The 20,752-nt window shown below is 40.7% G+C and overlaps 1 protein-coding gene across 2 annotated transcripts in view; it reads left to right on the top strand.

Moving 5' to 3' along the window:
- Window positions 1–20,752, top strand: part of nck1b (NCK adaptor protein 1b) — a 73,761-nt gene that overhangs the window by 10,300 nt on the left and 42,709 nt on the right. Inside the window, exon 1 of one of the 2 annotated variants that reach the window (XM_036582282.1) lies at window positions 16,111–16,414. The exons of the other annotated variant lie outside the window; for it this stretch is intronic. The gene's annotated coding sequence lies outside the window, so the exon portion shown is untranslated. Of the gene's footprint in view, window positions 1–16,110; window positions 16,415–20,752 lie in introns of those variants that run through there. 2 annotated transcript variants of the gene reach the window in all.

Genomic DNA, 20,752 nt, shown 5'->3' with positions numbered 1-20,752 from the left:
CACACACACACACGCGCACACACACACACACACACACACGCACACACACACGTCTCCTGCTGCCTCTGAGATTAAAAGTGCGGAAAGTTCAGTGCTCTGCCTCTGTGTGCTCAGACCAGCACTAAAGTAATTGAGCCACATCTATAATGTGGTTCTTAGATCCTCCAGCATTACTAATGTATTTATTATTCTAGTATTTATTGAACTTGCCTTTTAAAAAATTAGGCATGCATTAATACAAAAATCTCTCTGATCTTATTTATTTATTTGTTTTATTTCTTATTTCTTAAGGTTTTAGAACAGATTTTAAAGAAAACATACACTAAAACCGTCTGCTGTACATTTGGTGGGTTTTGTCATTTTATTGTATTGTATCATGAAGTTGCTGACCGATACTCAGCCCTGCTGTTTAATACTCTGTTTGAAGGGGGGGATTCCGCAGGTTCTTCAAAATTGGTTCAGTCGTTGAGATGTGAAGTTATTCAGAGTGGTTTACTATGACATTGTTTATTGTAGACAAACCAACTGACTCAGATTTCTGTACAGTGGTGGTGATAGGAACCGGGGGATTTGGCAATTTAAAAACAAACAAAAAAAAAAAAAAACTACTGGCTCTTTTTTCTTTTAGGAGCCGGTGGCCCCTTAAGCTACTTTTTTGTCTGGAGCCCTGCATGAGCGTTTTGCTGCTGCTTGTCAACTCACACTGTTGATGCGTTGTTGAGTTATATCTATACTGGTTATGCACGCCTGCACTGCAGAAACTGCTTTGTGGGATCAGACAGGTGCTATTATCCCTATCGCCAGTACCGAAACTGCGCGGTGTCTGTGCAGCCCTGTGGTGAACTCTCTTGTGTACGGTGTTGTATCAGGACACCTGTATGAGGAAAAACACTGTAAAGTAGATGAAGCCCTAAATTTGACAGGAAGCGTGTGCAGTGGAAACTGAACATCCTCTCACCTGAAATGTGCAGCACACATGCACGAGCAGAGCAGGTGTGTGTGTGCATGTCTGAAAGCAATGTTTAGTTTTCTCTCCTCTTTCTTTCAGATCATTCCCTCCACTCACTCGCTGCCTCCTGCCCACCCTGTGTGCGTTGTGTACTATGATTTCTCTTGGAATGCGTGACGGAACTGTTCCGCTCTAGCGTGTTGTAGCATGTGCCTTACAGTTTGGTCCCTGGTGTCTTGTGTAGGTGTGCTGTGGAAGGAGCCCGGGGCATCGGCCTGTCAGAGCGCAGGACAGCCGAAGCCAGATAAAGCCACTCTGTCCATTTTTTGGAGCGCACTTACTTCCTGGCAGCTTTATCTCTGTGGCTTACAAATGAGCTGAAATTTGGATGATGACAATGGTCTCTTCTAGATGAAGGGAGTCAAAAGGAGGTGACAAGTGTTTATTTTGGCATCAAATGCGTTGATTAAAATCTCTTCAGCCTTTTTCCTGTATGGTTTTCAAATTGGCCTGTCTTTTTCCATAAACGGCGCCACATGAATTTATGGCTGGGCATTGACTGGGGGTACAGGGATACTACATAGCAGTTAGCGCTTTATGCTATGCTAGCTACCGAATTTTATTTCAGTACAGTCTCACCTCAGCATTACCTCTTCCCCTTGATGAGCTGATTTAGGCTGTTAAAATACGCTCTTATTCTTTTAGAGCGTTTTAAAATTTACACACATTTACACTGTCATACTGTCCTATAGTTTTAACATGAGGCTGAAGTCTGCTTACTGCCCACCAGCTTCTTGTTCGAATTTTCCTGTTCCACCTTAAATGCAGCAGTTGTCATTATTATAACGCCTGTGGCGCCAGCACATATCTGCTGCACCATTTAAGGTGGAACGGGAAAATTCGAACAAGAAGCTGGCGGATAGAAAGCTGACTTCAGCCTCATAGTTTTAATGCTGGTAATATTTTTTTTTTATAAGGTGATTTTATCAAAATATCCTACCTAGAGTTTTATGTAGGGAACTACTATAAATTTGCACTGTTGTAGGTCTTTTCAACAAGGCAGCGCAATTCGTCAGAACGCCCGGAGGCTGCGCTGAGGATGTAGGTGCAGATTGTTTTCTATAAATGCTTTTATAAATGCTTCAGATTTATAGGATGTTGTTTTGGTAAGTGTTTAAGGAGGTCGCTGATGTTATCTCCTTTACATGCCACTAGTGCTTTGCATTAATTGCATTTAGCTGCATTATCATTCAATTTAGTAAAGTAGGCCCACATTTTTATACATGTTACCCTTTCAACCATTTCTGAGAGCATAGAATGATGCTCGGCTTTCGAAATGGTGAAGGTAGTCAGAGGCATGCGAACGCCTCTCGTGCTAATCCAATATAGCACCAACCATTTGAAAATACCAGATGTGTACATTGAATTAAGCAGCAGTGCCATTTGTCCAGGAGCTCATTGATATTTCTCTACTGGCCAGTGAGAAACTGGTACCAATTCAGTACCGCTTCTCAATACCCATCCCTACTGCTACCACACCTGCACCAAAGCATAACAGTGCATGACTCACTGTGCTAAATAGCCACTCGCCCTTTATTTTCAGTGTAGGAAAAAGTGTAGAGGGGGAATCGAACCCTGATCTTGTGCATGTGGTGTGGTGATGTACTCCACCCTGCTCCGTTTCTGTGAGTTTAAAAGCAGCCTATTTTTCACCACTAGCAATTACATGTGCATTGTTGCATATGGAAGTTCAAAATGGGATAATAAATTATTGATCGTAATTATTGGCTATCATTCCAATATTGGAGTGGTATTACAATTTTCCCATTTTGTTGGCAAGTAATATCAGCCAGTGATATCACGCACCCCTACCACCTTTATTTATATGAGCGTTTCTCACAGTTGAAATATACTGAGGTGGGTACCAGGGTTTTGGGCGAAACTGTTGCTTTAACTGTCAGGGTTTGACAGCCATGAGTAAAGTGCACAAAATAAAACAAAACAAACAAACATAAACAAATAAATAATGAATTTTGTGTACTTTAATCATGGCTTTCAAACCCTGACAGTTAAAGCAACATTTTTGCCAAAACCTGTGTGTGTGTGTGTGTGTGTGTGTGTGTGTGTGTGTGTGTGTATCTATTTAAAATGCTCGTTATCTCCCAAATATGTAGATACAAATATCACTAAAACTTGAAAGCTTGAATATCATATGGTATATTTACACCACAATATACTATTATAGATACTAAATGTTTGGAATTGAAATTTGATTTCATGTCACACAAAGCTTATGGTACTCCGCTGCTTAAAGAGTGTATGAACCCTGTTGTTCGTATTTTAAAAGATGCAGAAGTCGCACTACAACATGCCAGCCATTTGTTATACGCTCTGGCAGGAGAATAACAGTGAATAGTGTTTTATGACTGACAGAAAAGTAGACATAGTCACTGGCAAAAGTGGATAAATGCTGAATGTACTCCTCAGCTCCCAGAATACGTGATGTTTTGTGTGTTGAAAAACTCCAGTGTCATGATATGTTTTTTGCAATATTGTCTGCCTCAAATTGACTCAGTTTTTGCGTGCATGTGGTATTATGTCATATTACTGGCCTAAACACTGACGCTCAAAGCACATGAGGCAGATTGTAGAGATGTGTGTTGTACTCAGCACAGCCGTATGTGAGTAATATCAATAGACAGTAACATCAGCGAGAGGCAGACACTTCTGGAGCAGATAAGAAGTGATCTCATCTGCTCTGCAGACAGACAGACCAAGCAGCAATTAAAGTCATTGTAATTAAACTGTTTTAGGCTTTCTGTCTGTCTGTTCTTTCTTGTGTCCTCTCTCTTTTTTTTTTCCCCCTCTTCTTTCTCATCCTTCAGTGACTGACTGAGGGGGGAAAACCCCTGGAGTGCTCGATGATGAGATGAGGCCACATTTATTTTCATTGCTCTCACATCCTGGATGGAGAGGAGAGCGGAGGACCGTAGAGGAGGAAGCCATTGTCTGTTCTGATGTGGCTCTCAGATAGCCTCATGGCGAAAGAGTGAAAGGGGTGAGGCGGAGCGCCCCGGGGGTGGCCAGGCCGCGCTGACGCAGGCAGCTCTGAGGAAATGAATAGCTGGGGTGATGAAGGCTTTGGCTCGTCTGAGATGTGCAGTTTGCACAGTTCGCCACAGTTTGATTGTTATTTCTAGAGCTTATTGGTCGGATTGTATCAGCAGGATCATCACAGAGTCATCCCAGAAAGAGCCCAGATGGGGAGTCATAGGGATAAATCTTGCTGCTTCTTGGCTTTAAAGCATGAATGTCAAGAAAGTTGTTTTTGTTGGTGAGAGCCACAAGTGACAGAAGCTTAAAGTTTCAAAGGAAGAGGAGGTCTGTCATGAATCCCATCTCATTTTTAAACTGTTTTGCTTTTAGTGTGGAAAGTGTCGGAGTAAGAAAGCGCTTTGGAGGCTGTGGAGATTTGGCAGCTCGTATGTTAAGCGAGTATTTGAAAATAAAGTGAAAAGATAACAAGGTGAGCTGAGAAAAGTATTTTACCGTTCACCGCATGGGACTAATGGGGTTAACAGGAGGGGTGGAAGTAATAATTCAGTGCATCATAAGATCTCAAATTCGCCATAAATTGATTATACAATAAAACAAATATCCCAAGCTTTTTTTAACATTTCAAAACATTCTGAAATATGGAAAACTTTACTGATATATTTCATTGCGTTCTTAATAGGTAGGTAATTATTATAACTGATGATAGTTACATCAGATGCAAAGTATGTCAGTGCATTTTGCCAGTAAACTTGAATGATAATGGAATTGGGACAAATGGATTGATGGATACCACTTTTTCTCCTCTGTTATGATACCTGATCCTCAAGTATCTGCCGATATCTACTCAGACTACTTGATAGGAGTGTATAAACCCTCGGGCATTATGCCTTTCTTAATACCTTCTTGTCACCAGTATTACTGTATACAGTATTACCTGGGGGTGGGTATTATGAGTGACTTACATACATTAACGATCCTTTTTTGCTGATTTCTCCTGTATTATTTCAAAATTGGAAAAAAAAAAATCAAGTGGACTAATTCGGTTATATAGTCACCACATAAGTGAACCAGGGACAACTTTTAAGGCAGCATTCAATAAATGTCAGTTGGTAAATGTTAAACAGTACTGCTAACTAGGAGATAGGAACTGATAAGCTTAGCTCGCATGATAACAGCTCTGCTCCCCACAGAGCATGTTTGATTCTGGCTGAGTCTGGCTCCAGCTCAGGTTTAGATGATGATAATTCAAATCTGAGGGCTGCCGCTGAAGGGAAGGTGAAATTAAACCTGTTCCGTGGGGTTTGGATCTGTAGCTTGACCAGTTAACTTAATGTTAGCTTAGTGAGCAGACGAAACAGTGCCACACGTCACAGTACAGGTTTGATTCTGACTAACTGCTGCTCTGCTGGACCTTGTTAGATGATAAAGTTTAGTGTCTGAGAGAGTATAAGTGAAATGACTGTTGATGAGCTGTTTTCATGCTTAGTCTTTCTGAGGTTTTTCCTGCCTCTGATTTTTCCCCTCTTTCCATCAGTGCCACCAGTTGATGAGCTTCTGCACCACCAATCAGTGAACCTCTCTGAAATAAAAATGGAATAGATATAATAGAAATTTGATAGTCGAAATTGAGAAATAACGTATTTTTTTAAGTACTATTATCATTTCGTAAATAAAATAAATAGATATGTCCCATTACCATTGTCCCACCCAACCCAAATACAGTTGTTTTTTTAAATGTTTCATTTTGGTAAAATCATTGATCTTCACAGATGAAACATAGGAACCTTAAACGATTGACACAAAAAATATGTAGTTTTGCAATGTTTTGGTTTCCAATGCAGAAAGTGTTGTAGTGTTGTGGAATATTTAGTCACATGACGACTACTTCTTCTTCTTCTTCGTCTTCATCTTCTTCTTCTCCTTCTTCTGAGTGGAGCCTTCAGCTGTGGCCTGCTTATGTGGTTGTTCGCAAATCTTTCGGCCTGTGCAGTGAACCACATGACACAACCTTAAAAGCTGTGAGCTCCTGACTTTATGTTGATTATTGTTTAATCTGTGCACATCTGCTATGTTAGGCTGCTACAGCAATAAAAAAACATCATCCATGTGAAAGGAAACAAAAACGATAATTTCCCCATCATCAGCAGTTATCGCTGTATTCGATAGCATCAGTTATCGGCCCAAGGCTGCGCAACACCCGAAATTAACAGTAGTATTCAGATAAGGAATTTGATTACAATGAGTTGAATGGCTGTCTGTTGCTCTCTTCGTTGTGAGGCGGTCTCTGGTCAGTCTAAAGCAGCCTACTCCAAATGGAGTTCTATATAAGGCCTAATAAGCTCTGCTAATGGCTCTCTCAGGGCCCGCCGACCAGCCAGGCCTTTCTCAGGCAGTCATTTAGCCCGTTCTCTGCCTAAATCAACACCAGGCGAAGGCATGGATTTCAGCTTGAACTCTCCGATCAGCGTGAGGGCCACGTAAATGACACAGAATGATCCGTCCTTGTGTTTTCAGCTGCTCTGGTCTGATCCAGGCTTTCTGGATGACGCTGGTGTGGGATTGGCTTAACCCCCCTAACTCCAGCGGTGCGTGCCCAGAGGTCTTTTAAAAAGATGATGAATTGGTTTTCGAAATGAGCTCTTGTGCCTCGCGAGTGGTGACAGAGGCAGCACAAAGACGAGATGCCAGATAAGTGTAGACTCACGGCTCATGACGTACAGTCACTCAGACGGCCACTACAAGCTAGTCTGCTGACTAAAATGTACATCGTGTTGTAACAGTTGACCTGCCACCCTGGGGACTTGGACTGACTGACTTGGACTGAGTTTTTTTCACATTTGCATTCCCACAGACCCATTTTACTGCAGTAGCAGCATGCGTTATCACGTGTTCCCTGGCTTTGCTGATGGCCTGTTTACTGGGACACATTCTGTAACATGGCAGTTCTGTTCTCCTCACCTCGGAGTCCTTTTCACACAATAGAAGACTTTGGGACACTTCAGTTTGTGAAGTCATACCATCATCAGCTCTTTGAGCAGCAACTTTTTAGGATGTTTGAACTCTTTTACTAGACCGTCTATTTGCTCTGGGCTCAAAGGCTCATGTGCACCTGTTACTGTAACTTCCCCACCTGTCTTCGACTGTTTCTTTGACCACTACTGGCCCTGTTTCGGTAACAATCAGATCAAACTCATCAAGACTCTCAAGAAGGGTTCAGTTTCTTTTCCTTTCTCTTTACACGATTCAGCAACTGCTTTCTCTCTTTCTCAAGCAATTCAACTTCAGCTTGAAGAACACTGGCAGAACGTTGAGGTGATCTATGTGCTGCTGTTTCTCTGACTTTACAAAAGAGTGCTGCTGTCGAAACACCTGAACACACCCCTCAAGGCCCCTTTTCACACATTTGCTCAGAGCAAAAACATTGCTCCTGACACCCCGTTCTGACTTTCCTGTAATACCATACTTCTTACATAATTTGTCCTTTTTTCTTTGAGCACAATGAGAACAGAACATTGGCTTCTCAGGAGAGCCATGATACGGTAACAAATGACCATGGGTATGGGAAGAAATGTGAAAGAAAATAAAATAATCATAACAAAAAAAAATAAAATTGCAACAATTTAGAGTTCATTACAATGCCATATGTATTGCAGCATGTATAACACATTACAGTATCTTTCATTCAATCATTTTATCTGTCGAAGTTGTGGGTGTTTTACGTAATATACATTTTTGGGTTTAATTTGAAAGCAGCATAAACATTTTTTGTTAACCTGAAGTTAACTGAAAATGACACTACCTTCTTTTTTCAAATCCTGGCTAGATTTTTATTGGAAAGATTGTATTCCTCAGAGTTGTTTGACATTCGTCTGACCCTGATTGCTGTAAATGTCCATGAGTCCCGATATGGTGACTGTCTAACCTTCCTTCAAGGCTCTAAGCAGTGTCTGTTTAGCCCAACTGCAAAGCTGCAGCACTGCCTTCTTGGTAACCCCATCTTGGAATTTCATACCTCCTTTTCACCTGCACTGTATGTGTTTGCAGATGAACTGTATCACTTCCTTGGTAAGTTTCTATACATGCTGTGATGTTGAGGGTAACTTGGCCTTGTGCTCTTAATCAACTGGAATTTGCCTGGATCAGTTAGATTAGCAGGTTTAACTTTAGCCACCTCTTGCTCTCTCTCTTGCCTGTAAATGTAGCAGTGCTAGAGATATCAAAATTAAGGGGGCAGGATATTATAATTAATGGACATACAACCTTTTTCATTTCCCCTTAATGTTTCTAAAACGGAGGCTGATTGATGTTGGTCTCTGCTTACCTTTAGCTTGAAAAATATCCCATAAGAGAAATTTTAGCAAACACATTTACATAACATTGCACAGTCCTTCAGTGTAGTAGTGGGTTGCATACATATTTTTCTGGTGTACTGGTTGAAATTTTTACCAGTGTTTGATTTTTATCATAACTTTATACTAGTATACCACGGACAGACAGACAGACAATTCTGAAGAATACAATATTTCTAATAAAAACCTAGGACAGACAGACAGACAGACAGACAGACAGACAGACAGCTCTGAGGAACACAATATTTCCTATAAAAACCTAGCCAGACAGACAGACAGACAGACAGATAGACACACAGCTCTGAGGAACACAATATTTCCAATAAAACCCCAGACAGACAGACAGACAGACAGTGCTGTGAAAATGTATTTGCACCGCAACAGATTTCTTCTGTTTTTGTCAACACATTTAAATGTTTCAAGTCATCAAACTAATTTTAATGCAAGATCAACAAGTCAACATGTATAAACACAAAATGCATCTTTTAAACGATCAGTCCGTTTATTGAAAGATTTATTCAAAACCTGTCACCCATGTGAAAAAGAAATTGCCCCCCTAAATGCAATAACTGTTTGTGCCACTCTTGGCAGTAACGACTGCAATCAAACGTTTATGATTGCGTTGATGAACTTGCGACGAGTCTTTTAAATTACTGTGGAGGAATCTGGGCCCACTGTTCTTTGCAGAATTGTTATATTGTTTGGCTACGTTGGAAGGTTTTTGAGCATGAACTGCCCGTTTAAGGTCTTTGGACTTTTACTCAACCACTCTCCTACTTTTGAGCATTCAGAGATGGACTTGCTTGTGTGCTTCGGATCATTGCTCCATTATTCTGTGTATCCCTTTCTAGACTGGTAGATTTCGATGACTCGAATGTTTCACATCTGTATTTGAATCTCTTTCGAATGTGGCATCATGTGCTGCTATTAGAGACCTTCTAGCCTGCTTCACATGGCCAGTCAGGTTCTATTTAAGTGATATTTACGTTCACCAGGTCTGGCAGTAATCATGCCTGGGTGTGGCTTATAAATTGAACCCAGTAGTCTGTTGCATTTGGTTAACTGGTTGATTTAGTAGCTAAGGGGGCAATTATTTTTTCACCTAGGGCCAGGTAGTGTTAAAGTATTTTTCCTTCAATAAATAAAATCATCATTTAAAAACAGCATTTTGAGTTTACTTAGATTATCTTTGTCTAATATTAAAAGTAGTTTCATGATCTGAAGTGTGACAAATGAAATTGGGAAGTGGGCAAATTCACAGTACTGTATATATACACAGGCACGCACATATGACGGCAAATTCTGGACCGTTTTCATATGTAAATGCAGATTTGAAAATGCTGATTAGCGTTTTTCCCATTTCCCATGTGAATGTGCATTAAGACAATTAAAACGCAAAATGTCTATTTTCATTTTTCTGTTTATAATGGCGGGAGAGTGTTAATATGGAAGTGTTTTTGACGTTTCATTTTCAGTATCATGATGGTGTGACTTTAAAAACAGAATAACAGTTGCCCATTTGCAGTTGCATTTCCTCATTGTTGTGCTCCAAAACTAAAATATATTTGCAGTTGCATTTTCACTGTCAGCAAGGCACTCCTGTCAATCAAACTCTGGGGAAAGACCTTTAAGTACATGATGTGTTTTAGGAGGAAGTGAAAAAATAAGTCTAAATTTATCGGTACTAGCGCAGAGCTAGACGTCTGTTTACGAGGTAGAATTAGCAACCAGCAGGCTCACAGGATTGTCGGAGAAACGCTGCCCTGCACATTTTAGTGCTTTCCATGCTTTAATACTCCTGTTACTCATAGTCAATGGTTGTTAACGAGCTGGGCCCATTTTTCCAAAATCGTCCTATTGGTAAGATTGTCTTAACAGTACCAGTAGAGAGAGTGCTCATTGTAATGCTCGTGTTATCATATCAGTATAATCTTTGGGTTTCCTGAAAACGCCTTAGCATAGTCCTGATTAGCTGACCAGGGTTGACGAACACTACGCTGCCCTGTGCCTCCTTAATAGGAATTCCCATTGTTGGTCGTCCAGGTCCTTTGACAGTCCTGCGAGCCTCCGCCCAAACCCAGTCCTGATATCTTGGTGACATTGTGACCGGGTTTGGGCAGAGGCTCATTGGTGCTTGTGCAGCCTCTAGCTTTTCTAGTCGGCCAGGAATCAATTCCACATGAAAAATCGGGAAATTACTTAACAGAATTACCCTTGGTAATACGCCAGTACTGCCAAAGTTTAGACTTTTTTTTGTCACTTCCTCTTAAAACACCCCCTGCACTTAAAAGTCCTTCCTGACGTCTCACACACAATTTTTGATTGATGGGTATGACTTGTTGAGAAGGAATTTGCAAGTGGTTGAAAATATGTTAATTTTGGCAGAGCTGGAGTTCAACGATTAGGAAATGCAATTGGAAATGGGTGATTGTTTTTGTAGGTCTGTGTCAGACCGTGAAAGAGCGATTCCACCAATTTTTCAAAACATCTGCATTATTCAGTCATTGAGATGTAAGTCATTCAAAGTAGTTTGATGTGAAATGATTTACAGTAGAGAATCTTGCAGGCACATTTCTTTATAGTGGGGGTGATGGGAACCAGGGGCTGCCATGTTTACATCACAGTTATAGACATTTATTTGCTATACAAACCACCAGTGAACCTACATGTACCTTCTGAGTTAAAATGTATTTACATAATTGTATGTGTTTTTATAATGTTGATAGCAAAATAGTCATAAATCTGAAAAAATGTTTTCTTTGGAGAATGCCCTGCATGTAACCCTCCACCACAAAAGGAGGAAATAAATGGATTAAAATAATTTTAAGCCAAAACTTTATTACAAAACTATCTTAAAAGAATGTCTCAGCCATCAGGCAGCATATATCTAACCATTTAATGTAATAACTTTCTGTGAGGGAGCTTTTAGAGGCATTCAACTCTTCAGATGTCTGATTACAGATGTCTGTCACCACTACTGTGAATAATTCTGATGCGTCAGATTTCTCTAGAACAGAGCATTTCACACCAAACCACTCTGAAATACTTTGTTTACATCTTGACTATTTAATTATGTAGGTTTTGGAAAATCAGGAGTTCCTCTTAAGATATATGAAATGAAATGTCAAAAGCACTTTTCTGTATTACCTTTTTCCAGCCATCATACACAGAAATGCAAACGCAAATATACACTTTGCGCTTGAATTTGGATTTATGTCTTAAATAATGCATGATATATTCAATTGTAAATACAGAGTTTAATTTGAAAAAAGTCCAAAATATGCTGCCGTACACACTCGATGGGAAAGGAAACAGGAGTTGGCAAATAAACTGTAAAACTGCAGCATACAAAGTAAAGAATGTATTGTCAAAGTATTATAGGTGTCCATGTTTATGATAAACCAGATGTGTGAAAGTAAACCACCGTTAGCTTGGTGCTTGGTGGGAAAACAGCTACTTAAAAGTTGAATTAAATTTCACAATTTCATTAAATGAGTGAGTATCTCATGCTTTGTATTGGTATGTAATCAGAGCACATTCAGAGCTTTCGTGCATCCGTGTTTATTCCAACATTATTATTAATTTATTTGAGAATATGATAATCACACTTGGGGGAAAGGACTTGCCCCTGGTGGAGGAGTTTAAGTATCTCGGGGTCTTGTTCACGAGTGATGGGAAGAAGGATCGTGAGATCGACCGCAGGCTGGGACAAGCGGCAGCAGTAATGCGGTCACTGTACCGGACTGTAGTGGTGAAGAGGGAGCTGAGCCGTAAGGCGAAGCTCTCTGTTTACCGATCGGTCTACATCCCGACCCTCACCTATGGTCATGAGCTGTGGGTAATGACCGAAAGAATGAGATCGCGAATACAAGCGGCAGAAATGAGCTTTCTTCGCAGGGTGGCGGGCTACACTCTATTTGATAGAGTGAGGAGCTCGGCCATCCGGGAGGAGCTCGGAGTAGAGCCGCTACTCCTCCGCATTGAGAGGAGCCAGCTGAGGTGGTTCGGGCATCTGATCCGGATGCCCCCGGGACGCCTCCCGGTGGGGGTGTACCAGGCACGGCCTACCGGAATAAGACCCCGGGGTCGTCCTAGGACCCGCTGGAGGGATTATATCTCCAAGTTGGCCTGGGAGCGGCTTGGGGTCCCCGGGAATGAGCTGGAGGAAGTTGCGGGGGACAGGGTCACCTGGGATTCTCTGCTCTCCCAACTGCTACCGGGATCCTATCTGGACTAAGCGGTTAACGATGATGATGATGATGATGATAATCACAAATTTGTTCAAATATTCGTACATTCAAAGAGCAAAGATAGTTAAAAGCCCATTCGTATTGCTAAAACTTTACTACTTACATTGAAAATTAGGCTATTCTCTGTGTGGGTCCTCTTGAGAGTTCAGTTTTCTTGCGTTTCTTTCCTTCTAGCATTCATTTCTCTCCTCATTCGCCCTTTCTCACGGCCGATGGCCGACGATTCATCATGCTCATTTGGACTAGAGCCAGTGGTGGCGTACACACTGCCCTGACGATGAGCGTTGTATGGCCACTGACGCTCACCCACGGCCTTAGTGTGTGAGACACTGTGTCCTAAGCCTTAGACTTTATACTATATTGTGTTAAACTGTGTTAGCATCTGAAGATTCTCCCTTTAAGATGTGTCTTGCGCTAGGCTGAGAAGCTGGTGCAGTTTTGCACATGTGAAGCAGATGGAGTTCTACACACTGGCCGAAGTGTGGGGCACCGTTTTGATGTTTAATGAGCACACTTAAGTGAGCAAACAGTTCACTTGGCCAGTCAGTGAGCGAAGCTACTAATTAATCATTTAAAAGGAATGAGGATTATTGGATCTCTTAACTTTTCAGAATGCTTTTTGGCTGCTTTTGTTGGTTAACAATTAGCTGTTTTAAGAACTGTTTTACAGTTTGACCCACAGCCATCTCCATGTGTGTGTGTGTGTGTGCTTGTGTGTGTGTGTGTGTGTGTATGTGAGTGAGTGAGGAGCTAAAGCAGTGCTGGAGGGGTAAAACACACAGAGCACATTCCAGTAGGCACTGGAGCTCTGTGATTTTAGCAGCCTGTCAGAGGGATTAGGTTACAGTGTCTGGGAGCTCTCGCTGGCCTGACCCACTGCTGCTCCACACTGTAATATGGCCACACTCACTTCACTCTAGTGTTGGTACCAGGCTGTTTGAGTCCCTCGATGACATCCATTTACTCAAAAAAAAGGGCTGTGAGTTTGGTCAGTGAAATGTTGGTTAGGTTTGAAGCATTTAAGCACAAATCCAGTTTCAAAAAAGTGGGACTGTAGGTAAAATGTCAATTAAAAACTGGCCGCAATAATTTGTAAATCTTTTTTGACCTGTGTTCAGTTAAAAACAGTACAGAACAAGATATTTAATGTCTGAACTGATTAATTTCACATTTTTTTGGTATACATATACTTGGTCTAAATTTGATGCCTGTCAAGATGCTCTAAAAAAGTTGGGACAGGGGCATGTTTACCACTGTGTTACATCACTGTTCCTTTTAATAACGTTCAGTAGCCTAATCATTGGGGAACTGAGGACGCCAATTGTAGTTATGAAAGCAGATTTCTTGCTTGAAATAACACTTCAGCTGCTCAACAGCCCGGGGTCTCCGTTGTTTTTATTGCACTTCATAATGTGGCATGCGTTCTCAGTGGCAGACAGGTCTCGACTGCAGGATGGCCAGTCGAGCACCTTCATGCTCCTACTTTGAAACCACACTGTTGTACCAAATACAGAATGTGTTTTGGCGTTGTCATGCTAAAACAAGCAGGGATGTCCCTGAAGAAGACGTTGTCTAGATGGCAGCATATTTAGCCCCAACATTAATTGCTCAGCATTACTAATGCCTTCACAGATGTTCAAGTTATCTATACCATTGGCACTTACACACACCCACACCATGACAGACACTGGCAAGGTTTTTCCGAAGTATTCCTGAGCCCATGCGGTTATATTCAGTACAGAAGCTTGTCAGTTATGTAATGTAGTACGGTGAAATACCTAAATTCTTTGCAATTGGGTGTTGAGAAACGTTGTTCTTAAACTGTAGATGCATTTTATGAACTTGAGGCATCATAAAGGACTCATTAAGGTCTTCATAAAGGACTTGGTTTTTCCCAGATGCTTCTTTTATACCCAAGCATTATTGGATCACCTGTTTGTTGTTTTTTGTAACATTTCAAAACGCTTCTAGTCTTTAGTTGCTGCGATCCCCCGGCTTTAGGAACACGTGGCAGGCATCAGTTTCAAAATGAGTCAATATTTAGTTCAAAAGAAACAACATTGAATATATTTTGTACTGTTTCCTTTTAGGTCAAAGTGAATTTACAAGTTAGTGCTTTCTATTTTTATTTGTGTTTCACACGCTATCCCAAGTTTTTGGAATTAGGGTTGTAATTTCCTTGATTGATTTAAAAATAGTTATCATAATTGATAAGTTCCCTTCAAGTCCTGTATCGTAGAAAAAGCATTTTTTTTTCCCCCTTCAATCATATCTGTATTCAGAACAGAGTTTTTGTCCATGTACTGATATGTAATGTGATGTAGCTTTCCATTCTGATACAAGAGAACTACAGCATTGACCGATGTTATCGAAGTGGATCAATTTGATTGTTAATTGATTTGAGAAACTTAATTACAAAATGTACATGAAATTGTTTGTGGCTATGCTTTGCTAGGAAACCCCCCACAAAAACAGGTATTCCTCAGAAAGGATGGCTTCTATGAATTCCCTATACTCTCAGGAATAAAAGGTACTAAACGGTCACTGGGGCAGTACCGCTCTTATCACTGGGGTGGTACCCTCAAGGGTACATCTCAGTACCTTCAGTCAGGGAACATAACTGTACCGTAATCCATTGAAATTATATTTTCTAAGCTGTACTGACTCCACACACCCCGTCTCGTCTCCAGGCTTTTTATTTTATTGTTCTGTTTTAAAACATTAGATTATGAAAATGTACAAATCTGTACTTTTCACCTGGAAAAGCTTATTTAAGGTTCACAATTGGACCCTAAAACCACTGTTGTACCTCTGAGGGTTCATTTACATTGTTTGTACCTTGATGAACAAAACAAGCACCTGCACAGAACCTTTATTACTAACAGTGTATAATTTTGAGGCTCCAGATATCGCCTCCAGCTACACATAAATGGCCTTCTGGGTAGCCACTGATAAATTTCTGTCTTCCACTTCTACACATGCTCAAATGCTGTCTCAAGCTGACTTAAGCCTCTCTAACAGGCCCGATAAGTGGAGCATGTGGGTCTTGAATGAATACTGCAGTAGGCCGTGTGGCATCGGCCTGTAATTTCAGCCTCATTAATCTCATTTTCCACCATTAACCACCGACCCTCCCTGCCCTGTAGCGGCTCTTCACCTTTGATGGAACTCGAGAGCATCTCTTGCCTTTTTTCATCTCCAGGGCGGGGTTCTTTCAGAGCAGTCGCCATAGCAATGGGAGGCCATGGCACTGCAGCATGGTGCTGAAAGGATGTGGTGAGCTTCTTCTGAGTCTCTTTCTCTCTTTCTCTTGCTTTTAATCTCTCAATCTCTTTCTCTTTTTTCTTACTTGCTCTCTCACTCTCACAATCTCTCTCTGTGCTCGCTCTCTCTCTCTCTCTTTCTCTCTCTCTTTTTTGATCTCTCCATCTCCTGCCACCACAAGCAGTCTCATTGCAGCAGCAGGAGGAAGCCGCTAAGCGTGTGTCAGAAGGGGACGGGAGTTGTTGTGGTGAGGGTTGCAGCATAGTGAACACAGCTGTAGACCTCGATTGTTTCGATTTGCAAAAGCACTGTCTCTTTTCTTCTGTATGTATGGTGGTTAAAGAGAAGCAGTGCAGCTTGCTCAGCAGTGGTTCTTTGAAAGGAGAGCGAGAGAGAACAGGCGTATGAGATGATGGGACTGTGGTTGACCTAGACTGTTCTGTAGCCGGAGTGAGGTGGCCTGTGCGTAGGGGAGATAATGTCACTGAATGACCCTCTGACCCATGGCTGGAGCTTCACTAAGGAATCTGTGGTTCTCAGATAAGGTAGGAGGCTTCCTGTAACTGCAGTTGCATGAAGCGTTTTATCATCAGTAATCAGTAAAAAGTAAATTACTCATACTTGTTTTCTAGGGAAAATATAGAAGAGTCTGTCTTAACTCTTAAACCCTTAGGCAATTTAGTCTTGTAACTATGGAACTTTAGATTTTTGTTTTGTAGTAGTTACTGTATAGTATATCAGTGTTAATTGATCGAAAGTCGTAATGGAATAATAAGTTAATACATCAGAATTGTGCATAAAGATATAAGCAACCATTTTTGGGGAAAAGACCACTATCATTACCTCTATAGTGTTTTATTTAGGCCCAAGTTTCATATTCAAATTTTCCAAACCGAAGGCTCATCATTCTTGAATCCGGAAGCCATCTTGCATGTGTGAATGTGACTTTATAAATAGGTCACCAAAATTTGTGACCTATTTTATAATTAATCATGGCTGTCCTGCCTTCATCACCTTGAATGACCAATGTTCCCGTCACAGCAATGAGAATGTGCTCAAGCGTAAAGGCCATAGGCCTGGACCTGTGCTGCATGTCCTCTGGATAGTATCAGAGGTGTTTGATGTTATTGTCATGTTGATGGATTTACAGAAGAGAGATCAGGTTTAACGCATTCAGAGTTCAGACTGTGTGAGGTTTTTCTCAGTTTACCCTGAAGGGCTTCATAGTAAGTTTGAATCGTTTCCTGCTCATGGCAAACAAACCTCGAGAAGTATTAATTTCTCACTTTACAATCTCTAGCAGCAGCTCCTTACGTTACCCACTGACACAAGTACCTCGCTGGGACAAAAACAAGCTTATGAGTAGTGCTGGATGGTGTTAATGCAATCATTTTTAAAAAATATTTCACAGTATTTCTAGTTAATAAATTTAAATAGTTACCATTGCTGAAGTGAATGAAACTGTGCGTCCTTGGTCTGCTATGCTGAACTAAAATCATGCAAACTTGACATGGTTTGCTTCATTTTGTTGTTTTCAAACTTTTTCAGAAAGTCTAATGATATTTTAGGCGAGCTGCTTTGACACAGAAACAGTATTTTTGTGCATTATATTATGCATGTAGTACTCGTTATCTATCAGATATCACTAAATCAGCACTCTGAGATCAAAATTCAGTTCATTTCCAGTCTTCTTTGTTAATATTTTAATTCTGCATAGCTCCAGTAATATGCTGCAAAGTCTATTTACAAAAGATGGCATGCAAAATAGTGAGAGTGAGAGTACAGATGCACTGTAAACAATACAAAAAAAGACATGATGCGCTCAGCTCTAACTTTAATCACTGACGTGGTTTCCATGAAAGATGAGAAATGCTCATAGAAGACAGAGGAGTGTATTACAATACAATTTTAAATTTCATCACACTGTTTCAAAAATTGATAGTAATAAGTAGTAGCAGTAGTGGTAGGTGGGGGTGGTGGTGGTTGTTGTAGTTGAAGTAGTAGTAGTAGTCACTGCTGTAGTTGTAGGCTGGCCATGGTGGAAGTGGTCGTGGTATTGGTGCACTTTCAGAAATAGGGGTGTGAAACTGTAACTGGGGCAGTACCCCTCTTGTCACTGGAGTGGTACCCTCAAGGGTACATCTCAGTACCTTTAGTCAGGGAACATAGTTGAACTATTATATTTCTGAAGTTGTGTTGGCTCCACACACCCCGTCTCCTCACCAGGCTTTTTATTTTATTGTTCTGTTTCAAAACATTAGTTCATGAAAATACGAATACGTACTTTTCCATTAAGAAAAACTTAAGGTTCACAATTAGACCTTAGAACCACTGTTGCATCTTTTTGAGGGAACATTTACATTGTTTGTTCCTTGATGAATGAAACATGTACCTGCACAGAACCTTTATTTCTGACAGTGTAGTGCTCATGCATTGGTAGGAGTCATAGTGCTGGTAGTACGAGTGCTTCTGTAATGAGTTTGTTGTTGAGAACAATAAGTGGCTTCGTCCACCCATTTAGTGGAAAACAAACAGTGTACAGGACAGTTTTTGTCCTGTACATCCTTTGTGAACACATCACTATCTTGCATGCACCCAGTGTTTCTAGTTATAAACGGTGAACGACAGAAATAACCTTCAAATTTACCAGTCCCCCCTTTTTTTTTTTAAATCACCCAGCTCTATGTTTAACTCTGTATGAATCTACCGTATTCAGATGTGACACTGAAAGGCTTGTGGTGCAGCAGAACTGGGTCTGAACACAGCTGGAGACGGGAGATAGGCAGCACAGGAAATGAACAAATTTCTTTCTGTCTTTCCTTTCTAAATATGGTTATGATGGGGAGCGCTCATCATCACATGAATAAACTGTCACATAATGTGTCGGCAATAAATCATCATTTATTTAAATTCAAATGTAGTCATACTCTTAAAATGAGAAGGGAGAGCCTGGAAGTAGCTCTTCTGTTTCTGCAGAAGTGTAGGAGTTTCATACAGTAGGTAATGAATAAAACAGCTGGTGTGAAGGCTGCTCTGTCAACAGAGGCCTTCCTTTTTTTCTTTTTAACGGCAGTCTGTTGTTCGTGGCATAAGGTGGGTGCTGAGACTAACTCGGTGCTCTTTGTCCTGCTGAAATCTGCCCTCCTGTTGTTAATGTGAAAGCCTTATCAGTCATCTGTGGTATTTTTATGTGACACATTCAGAGTGCAGCTGCAAGATTAGCCAAAGCATCTGCTGCTGAACTGCACCTTACTGACCACATCAGTGTCTTTTTAATCATAGAATGAGAAGGATTTTCTTTTAACTGAAATCTTGAAACCCTAAGTTGATTTTTGTTTTGAGTGATGAATGATTCTTTATAATTAGAATGGAGTGATGAGGGAAATAATGGGAGCGCAGATGCCAGTATTCAGTGTTTTTCGTGTACATTTCTGCTGATGCCCATGGATGAACATTTATTACATGTAGAAATGCATAGTATTATAGTGACGTCACCATTTCGAGAGTCTACTTCAAGTTCATTCAGCAGTGCTTTGGCGATTTGTGATGAAATAAAGCCATAATCGATCCAGTAAAGGCAGCAGCATTTTTTTTTTTTTTTATAAACACTTTTTAAACCTGATTTTTAAAGTGTATCAGCCATATATTTGATTATATTTACTGGATGTCATTGAACTTGTTACTGTGGTGATAATGAATGAAAGCTAAAATCTTAACGGCTGAGATTTCCTCCATTTTTATTATTTTTGTGTCCAAAGCCACGTACTAGCACACTAAATAGTATACAAAAAATAGTGCGTATACCATTAGAAGTGCCCTCATTAGTGCAGAAGGTGAGGCACAGGAGTGTGTGGTTTGGGACGCAGCCTTAGATCAGCCAGTGAGACGCATTCAACAGCTCCAGTGGCAGATTATAGCTGCGATGTGCTGCATGTCAGCTGCTCAGTAAACATCTCCAAGCGAAAGTATGAGGTATTTGTTGATTAAGGATGCATTTATTGAGGTAAAGTGTTGCGCTCATTGAGGTAAGCTTGATGCTGGCATTGTGTTCGCCAGCTTTCGAAATTTGTTCTACTTTTAAGCCACCTCAGTGTAACCACAGCACCATTTAAGGTGGAACAGAAAATTCAAACGAGAAGCTGGTGAATAAGAAGCTGATTTGAACTTGATGTTTATCTATGAGTTTATTATTTAAGAGCTTTGTTAGACTTGGTAGCCACTTTTATCTGCTATTCGTTTTTATGAAATATTACGCACTGGAATGTTCTGAACTCAGAAATGCAGGTTATTCGGATCCGGTCCACCAATCTAGCTAATCTTCTCCTGCTAGCGTTTCCTGGAGACTGCATCTAAAGCATCTATATATCTTTTCATCTTTTTCGTGGTCATTCTGGTCTATTTTGCATGGTTTTTAATCTGCCTACAGGGTGTTGTAGCTGCAGTAACAATGACTAGGCGAGCTCTATCAGAGCACAGTCAGAGTTACAGCTTGAAGTCCTGATATTTATACAGTAAATATTTTGTTTTTGTAAAAGTCGTGTCCTGTGTCACTAATAAACCATACTGAGCTTGAAAAAAATATTTACTTGTTGGATTTTTTTAAAGATGCTTTAAACAACTGAAGTAAATGTGCAAATATTTAAGAATAGAACTGAATGATATTTAGATGAACCTGTGCTGTCCTTTGTCTTATACATGCATCCCATATACTCACGCTTACATCTCAGAGCGTCAGATTCTGCTGGAGTTCAGTAAATATTACAGTCTTTCACACTATCAGTAGCACCGGTTTTCAGCAGATTTATTGGATTGATTGAAGCAACAAGCGTGAGACCACACCGCTGATGCGGCTGACCAGTGGAAGCACAATGCAGGCAGGGCTA

The sequence above is a fragment of the Colossoma macropomum genome, unplaced genomic scaffold (assembly GCF_904425465.1).
Source record: "Colossoma macropomum unplaced genomic scaffold, Colossoma_macropomum, whole genome shotgun sequence".
Taxonomy (NCBI): Eukaryota; Metazoa; Chordata; class Actinopteri; order Characiformes; family Serrasalmidae; genus Colossoma; species Colossoma macropomum.
This window is presented reverse-complemented; position numbering and strand designations above follow the sequence as displayed.